Here is a 5,000-nt window from a genome sequence, read left to right on the forward strand (position 1 = left end):
TCCGGCTTCCTTCAATGCTGGTTTCTAGATGTATAAGAGATGTAGGTCAATCGGAAAAAAATACCTACAGCCACACCACCCTGAACAAGCCCAATCTTGTCTGATCTTGGAAGCTAAGCAGGGCCGGGCCTGGTTAGTACTTGGATGGGAGACCACCTGGGAACACCAGGTGCTGTAGGCCTTTTTTTTTCTCTCTTGTTCCGGCTTCCTTCAATGCTGGTTTTGAGATTATAAGAGATGTAGGTCAATACAAAACCAATACCTACAGCTACACATCTCTGAACAAGCCCAATCTCATTTGATCTTGGAAGCTAAGCAGAGCCGGGCCTGGTTAGTACTTGGATGGGAGACCACCTGGGAATACCAGGTGCTGTAGGCCTTTTTTTCTTCTCTCTTGTTCCGGCTTCCTTCAATGCTGGTTTCTAGATGTATAAGAGATGTAGGTCAATAGGAAAAACAATACCTACAGCCACACCACCCTGAACAAGCCCAATCTCATCTGATCTTCAAAGCTAAGCAGGGACAGGCCTGGTTAGTACTTGGATGGGAGACCACCTGGAAATACCAGATGCTGTAGGCTTTTTTTTTTCTCTCTTGTTCCGGCCTCCTTCAATGCTGGTTTTGAGATGTATAAGAGATGTAGGTCAATAGGAAACCCATACCTACAGCCACACCACCCTGAACAAGCCCAATCTCGTCTGATCTTGAAAGCTAAGCAGGTCTGGGCCTGGTTAGTACTTTTTTTTTCTCTCTTGTTCCGGCCTCCTTCAATGCTGGTTTTGAGATGTATAAGAGATGTAGGTCAATAGAAAAACAATACCTACAGCCACACCACCCTGAACAAGCCCAATCTCGTCTGATCTTGGAAGCTAAGCAGGGACAGGCCTGGTTAGTACTTTGATGGGAGACCACCGGGGAATACCAGGTGCTGTAGGCCTTTTTTTTTTCTCTCTTGTTCCGGCTTCCTTCAATGCTGGTTTTCAGATTATAAGAGATGTAGGTCAATAGGAAACCCAAACCTACAGCTACACATCTCTAAACAAGCCCAATCTCGTTTGATCTTGGAAGCTAAGCAGGGCCAGGCCTGGTTAGTACTTGGATGGGAGACCACCTGGGAATACCAGGTGCTGTAGGCTTTTTTTTTTTCTCTCTTGTTCCGGCTTCCTTCAATGCTGGTTTTTAGATGTATAAGAGATGTAGGTCAATAGGAAACCAATACCTACAGCCACACCACCCTGAACAAGCCTGATATTGGAAGCTAAGCAGAGCCTGGACTGGTTAGTACTTGGATGCAAGACCACCTGGGGATACCAGGTGCAGTAGGCCCTTTTTTTTTTCTCTCTTGTTCCGACTTCCTTCAATGCTGGTTTTGAGATGTATAAGAGATGTAGGTCAATAGTAAACCAATACCTACAGCCACACCACCCTGAACAAGCCCAATCTCGTCTGATCTTGGAAGCTAAGCAGGGCTGGGCCTGGTTAGTACTTGGATGGGAGACCACCTGGAAATACCAGGTGCTGTAGGCTTTTTTTTTTCTCTCTTGTTCCGGCCTCCTTCAATGCTGGTTTTGAGATGTATAAGAGATGTAGGTCAATAGGAAACCAATACCTACAGCCACACCACCCTGAACAAGCCCAATCTCGTCTGATCTTGGAAGCTAAGCAGAGCCAGGCCTGGTTAGTACTTGGATGGGAGACCACCTGGGAATACCAGGTGCTGTAGGCCTTTTTTTCTTCTCTCTTGTTCCGGTTTCCTTCATTGCTGGTTTCTAGATGTATAAGAGATGTAGGTCAATAGGAAAACAATACCTACAGCCACACCACCCTGAACAAGCCCAATCTCATCTGACCTTGGAAGCTAAGCAGGGCTGGGCCTGGTTAGTACTTGGATGCGAGACCACCTGGGAATACCAGGTGCTGTAGGCCTTTTTTTCTTCTCTCTTGTTCCGGCTTCCTTCAATGCTGGTTTCTAGATGTATAAGAGATGTAGGTCAATAGGAAAACAATACCTACAGCCACACCACCCTGAACAAACCCAATCTCGTCTGATCTTGGAAGCTAAGCAGCAACGTGCCTGGTTAGTACTTGGATGGGAGACCACCTGGGAATACCAGGTGCTGTAGGCCTTTTTTTTTTCTCTCTTGTTCCGGCTTCCTTTAATGCTGGTTTTGAGATAATAAGAGATGTAGGTCAATAGGAAACGAAAACCTACAGCTACACATCTCTAAACAAGCCTAATCTCGTCTGATCTTGGAAGCTAAGCAGGGCCAGGCCTGGTTAGTACTTGGATGGGAGACCACCTGGGAATACCAGGTGCTGTAGGCTTTTTTTTTTTCTCTCTTGTTCAGGCTTCCTTCAATGCTGTTTTTTAGATGTATAAGAGATGTAGGTCAATAGGAAACCAATACATACAGCCACACCACCCTGAACAAGCCTGATCTTGGAAGCTAAGCAGAGCCGGGGTTGGTTAGTACTTGGATGGGAGACCACCTGGGAATACCAGGTGCTGTAGGCCTTTTTTTTTCTCTCTTGTTCCGGCTTCCTTCAATGCTGGTTTTGAGATTATAAGAGATGTAGGTCAATACAAAACCAATACCTACAGCTACACATCTCTGAACAAGCCCAATCTCGTTTGATCTTGGAAGCTAAGCAGAGCCGGGCCTGGTTAGTACTTGGATGGTAGACCACCTGGGAATACCAGGTGCTCTAGGCCTTTTTTTCTTCTCTCTTGTTCCGGCTTCCTTCAATGCTGGTTTCTAGATGTATAAGAGATGTAGGTCAATAGGAAAACAATACCTACAGCCACACCACCCTGAACAAGCCCAATCTCATCTGATCTTCGAAGCTAAGCAGGGCCGGGCCTGGTTAGTACTTGGGTGGGAGACCACCTGGGAATACCAGGTGCTGTAGGCCTTTTTTTTTCTCTCTTGTTCCGGCTTCCTTCAATGCTGGTTTTGAGATTATAAGAGATGTAGGTCAATACAAACCCAATACCTACAGCTACACATCTCTGAACAATCCCAATCTCGTTTGATCTTGGAAGCTAAGCAGAGCCGGATCTGGTTAGTACTTTGATGGGAGACCACCTGGGAATACCAGGTGCTGTAGGCCTTTTTTTTTTCTCTCTTGTTCCGGCTTCCTTCAATGCTGGTTTTGAGATTATAAGAGATATAGGTCAATAGGAAACCGTTACCTACAGCCACACCACCCTGAACAAGCCCAATCTCGTCTGATCTTGGAAGCTAAGCAGGGCTGGGCCTGGTTAGTACTTGGATGGGAGACCACCTGGAAATACCAGGTGCTGTAGGCTTTTTTTTTGTCTCTTGTTCCGCCTCCTTCAATGCTGGTTTTGATATGTATAAGAGATGTAGGTCAATAGGAAACCAATACCTACTGCCACACCACCCTGAACAAGCCCAATCTCGTCTGATCTTGAAAGCTAAGCAGGTCCGGGCCTGGTTAGTACTTTTTTTTTTCTCTCTTGTTCTTGCTTCCTTCAATGCTGGTTTTAAAATGTATAAGTGATGTAGGTCATTAGGAAACCAATACCTACAGCCACACCACCCTGGATAAGCCCAATCTCGTCTGATCTTGGAAGCTAAGCAGGGCCAGGCCTGGTTAGTACTTGGATGGGAGACCCCCTGGGAATACCAGGTGCTGTAGGCCTTTTTTTTTTTCTCTCTTGTTCCGGCTTCCTTCAATGCTTGTTTTTAGATGTATAAGAGATGTAGGTCAATAGGAAAACAATAACTACAGCCACACCACCCTGAACAAGCCCAATCTCGTCTGATCTTGGAAGCTAAGCAGGGCTGGGCCTGGTTAGTACTTGGATGGGAGACCACCTGGAAATACCAGGTGCTGTAGGCTTTTTTTTTTCTCTCTTGTTCCGGCCTCCTTCAATGCTGGTTTTGAGATGTATAAGAGATGTAGGTCAATAGGAAAACAATACCTACAGCCACACCACCCTGAACAAGCCCAATCTTGTCTGATCTTGGAAGCTAAGCAGAGCCGGGCCTGGTTAGTACTTGGATGGGAGACCACCTGGGAATACCAGGTGCTGTAAGCCTTTTTTTCTTCTCTCTTGTTCCGGCTTCCTTCAATGCTGGTTTCTAGATGTATAAGAGATGTAGGTCAATTGGAAAAAAATACCTACAGCCACACCACCCTGAACAAGCCCCATCTCATCTGATCTTGGAAGCTAAGCAGGGCCAGGCCTGGTTAGTACTTGGATGGGAGACCACCTGGGAATACCAGGTGCTGTAGGCCTTTTTTTTTCTCTCTTGTTCCGGCTTCCTTCAATGCTGGTTTTGAGATTATAAGAGATGTAGGTCAATACAAAACCAATACCTACAGCTACACATCTCTGAACAAGCCCAATCTCATTTGATCTTGGAAGCTAAGCAGAGCCGGGCCTGGTTAGTACTTGGATGGGAGACCACCTGGGAATACCAGGTGCTGTAGGCCTTTTTTTCTTCTCTCTTGTTCCGGCTTCCTTCAATGCTGGTTTCTAGATGTATAAGAGATGTAGGTCAATAGGAAAAACAATACCTACAGCCACACCACCCTGAACAAGCCCAATCTCATCTGATCTTCAAAGCTAAGCAGGGCCGGGACTGGTTAGTACTTGGATGGGAGACCACCTGGGAATACCAGGTGCTGTAGGCCTTTTTTTTTCTCTCTTGTTCCGGCTTCCTTCAATGCTGGTTTTGAGATTATAAGAGATGTAGGTCAATACAAAACCAATACCTACAGCTACACATCTCTGAACAATCCCAATCTCGTTTGATCTTGGAAGCTAAGCAGGGCCGGACCTGGTTAGTACTTTGATGGGAGACCACCTGGGAATACCAGGTGCTGTAGGCCTTTTTTTTTTCTCTCTTGTTCCGGCTTCCTTCAATGCTGGTTTTGAGATGTATAAGAGATGTAGGTCAATGGGAAACCAATACCTACAGCCACACCACCCTGAACAAGCCCAATCTCGTCTGATCTTGGAAGCTAAG

At 46.1% G+C, this 5,000-nt stretch overlaps 7 non-coding genes and 15 pseudogenes across 7 annotated transcripts; all 22 read left to right on the plus strand.

Moving 5' to 3' along the window:
• The first annotated feature begins 62 nt into the window (after positions 1 to 62).
• On the plus strand, positions 63 to 181 carry LOC142110813 (5S ribosomal RNA). The gene has a single exon (XR_012680749.1). It is a non-coding gene; the product is annotated as a 5S ribosomal RNA (ribosomal RNA).
• Positions 182 to 260: 79 nt separating this feature from the next.
• Positions 261 to 379, plus strand: LOC142109796 (5S ribosomal RNA; annotated as a pseudogene).
• Positions 380 to 461: 82 nt separating this feature from the next.
• LOC142110428 (5S ribosomal RNA) lies at positions 462 to 580 on the plus strand (annotated as a pseudogene).
• Positions 581 to 818: 238 nt separating this feature from the next.
• LOC142109795 (5S ribosomal RNA) lies at positions 819 to 937 on the plus strand (annotated as a pseudogene).
• An 80-nt stretch (positions 938 to 1,017) lies between these two features.
• Positions 1,018 to 1,136, plus strand: LOC142110174 (5S ribosomal RNA; annotated as a pseudogene).
• A 272-nt stretch (positions 1,137 to 1,408) lies between these two features.
• On the plus strand, positions 1,409 to 1,527 carry LOC142110655 (5S ribosomal RNA). The gene has a single exon (XR_012680595.1). It is a non-coding gene; the product is annotated as a 5S ribosomal RNA (ribosomal RNA).
• Positions 1,528 to 1,607: 80 nt separating this feature from the next.
• On the plus strand, positions 1,608 to 1,726 carry LOC142109734 (5S ribosomal RNA; annotated as a pseudogene).
• An 81-nt stretch (positions 1,727 to 1,807) lies between these two features.
• LOC142110888 (5S ribosomal RNA) lies at positions 1,808 to 1,926 on the plus strand. The gene has a single exon (XR_012680819.1). It is a non-coding gene; the product is annotated as a 5S ribosomal RNA (ribosomal RNA).
• An 81-nt stretch (positions 1,927 to 2,007) lies between these two features.
• Positions 2,008 to 2,126, plus strand: LOC142110062 (5S ribosomal RNA; annotated as a pseudogene).
• Positions 2,127 to 2,206: 80 nt separating this feature from the next.
• LOC142110242 (5S ribosomal RNA) lies at positions 2,207 to 2,325 on the plus strand (annotated as a pseudogene).
• A 269-nt stretch (positions 2,326 to 2,594) lies between these two features.
• LOC142110338 (5S ribosomal RNA) lies at positions 2,595 to 2,713 on the plus strand (annotated as a pseudogene).
• Positions 2,714 to 2,794: 81 nt separating this feature from the next.
• Positions 2,795 to 2,913, plus strand: LOC142110816 (5S ribosomal RNA). Its single transcript, XR_012680752.1, has one exon. It is a non-coding gene; the product is annotated as a 5S ribosomal RNA (ribosomal RNA).
• Positions 2,914 to 2,992: 79 nt separating this feature from the next.
• LOC142110236 (5S ribosomal RNA) lies at positions 2,993 to 3,111 on the plus strand (annotated as a pseudogene).
• Positions 3,112 to 3,191: 80 nt separating this feature from the next.
• Positions 3,192 to 3,310, plus strand: LOC142110656 (5S ribosomal RNA). Its single transcript, XR_012680596.1, has one exon. It is a non-coding gene; the product is annotated as a 5S ribosomal RNA (ribosomal RNA).
• A 237-nt stretch (positions 3,311 to 3,547) lies between these two features.
• Positions 3,548 to 3,666, plus strand: LOC142110806 (5S ribosomal RNA). Its single transcript, XR_012680742.1, has one exon. It is a non-coding gene; the product is annotated as a 5S ribosomal RNA (ribosomal RNA).
• An 82-nt stretch (positions 3,667 to 3,748) lies between these two features.
• Positions 3,749 to 3,867, plus strand: LOC142110938 (5S ribosomal RNA). Its single transcript, XR_012680866.1, has one exon. It is a non-coding gene; the product is annotated as a 5S ribosomal RNA (ribosomal RNA).
• An 80-nt stretch (positions 3,868 to 3,947) lies between these two features.
• Positions 3,948 to 4,066, plus strand: LOC142109947 (5S ribosomal RNA; annotated as a pseudogene).
• An 81-nt stretch (positions 4,067 to 4,147) lies between these two features.
• On the plus strand, positions 4,148 to 4,266 carry LOC142109728 (5S ribosomal RNA; annotated as a pseudogene).
• A 79-nt stretch (positions 4,267 to 4,345) lies between these two features.
• On the plus strand, positions 4,346 to 4,464 carry LOC142109797 (5S ribosomal RNA; annotated as a pseudogene).
• Positions 4,465 to 4,546: 82 nt separating this feature from the next.
• Positions 4,547 to 4,665, plus strand: LOC142110048 (5S ribosomal RNA; annotated as a pseudogene).
• Positions 4,666 to 4,744: 79 nt separating this feature from the next.
• LOC142110134 (5S ribosomal RNA) lies at positions 4,745 to 4,863 on the plus strand (annotated as a pseudogene).
• An 81-nt stretch (positions 4,864 to 4,944) lies between these two features.
• The window catches only part of LOC142110102 (5S ribosomal RNA), a 119-nt pseudogene continuing 63 nt past the window's right edge, over positions 4,945 to 5,000 (plus strand).

Source organism: Mixophyes fleayi, assembly GCF_038048845.1.
Source record: "Mixophyes fleayi isolate aMixFle1 chromosome 3 unlocalized genomic scaffold, aMixFle1.hap1 SUPER_3_unloc_1, whole genome shotgun sequence".
Taxonomy (NCBI): Eukaryota; Metazoa; Chordata; class Amphibia; order Anura; family Limnodynastidae; genus Mixophyes; species Mixophyes fleayi.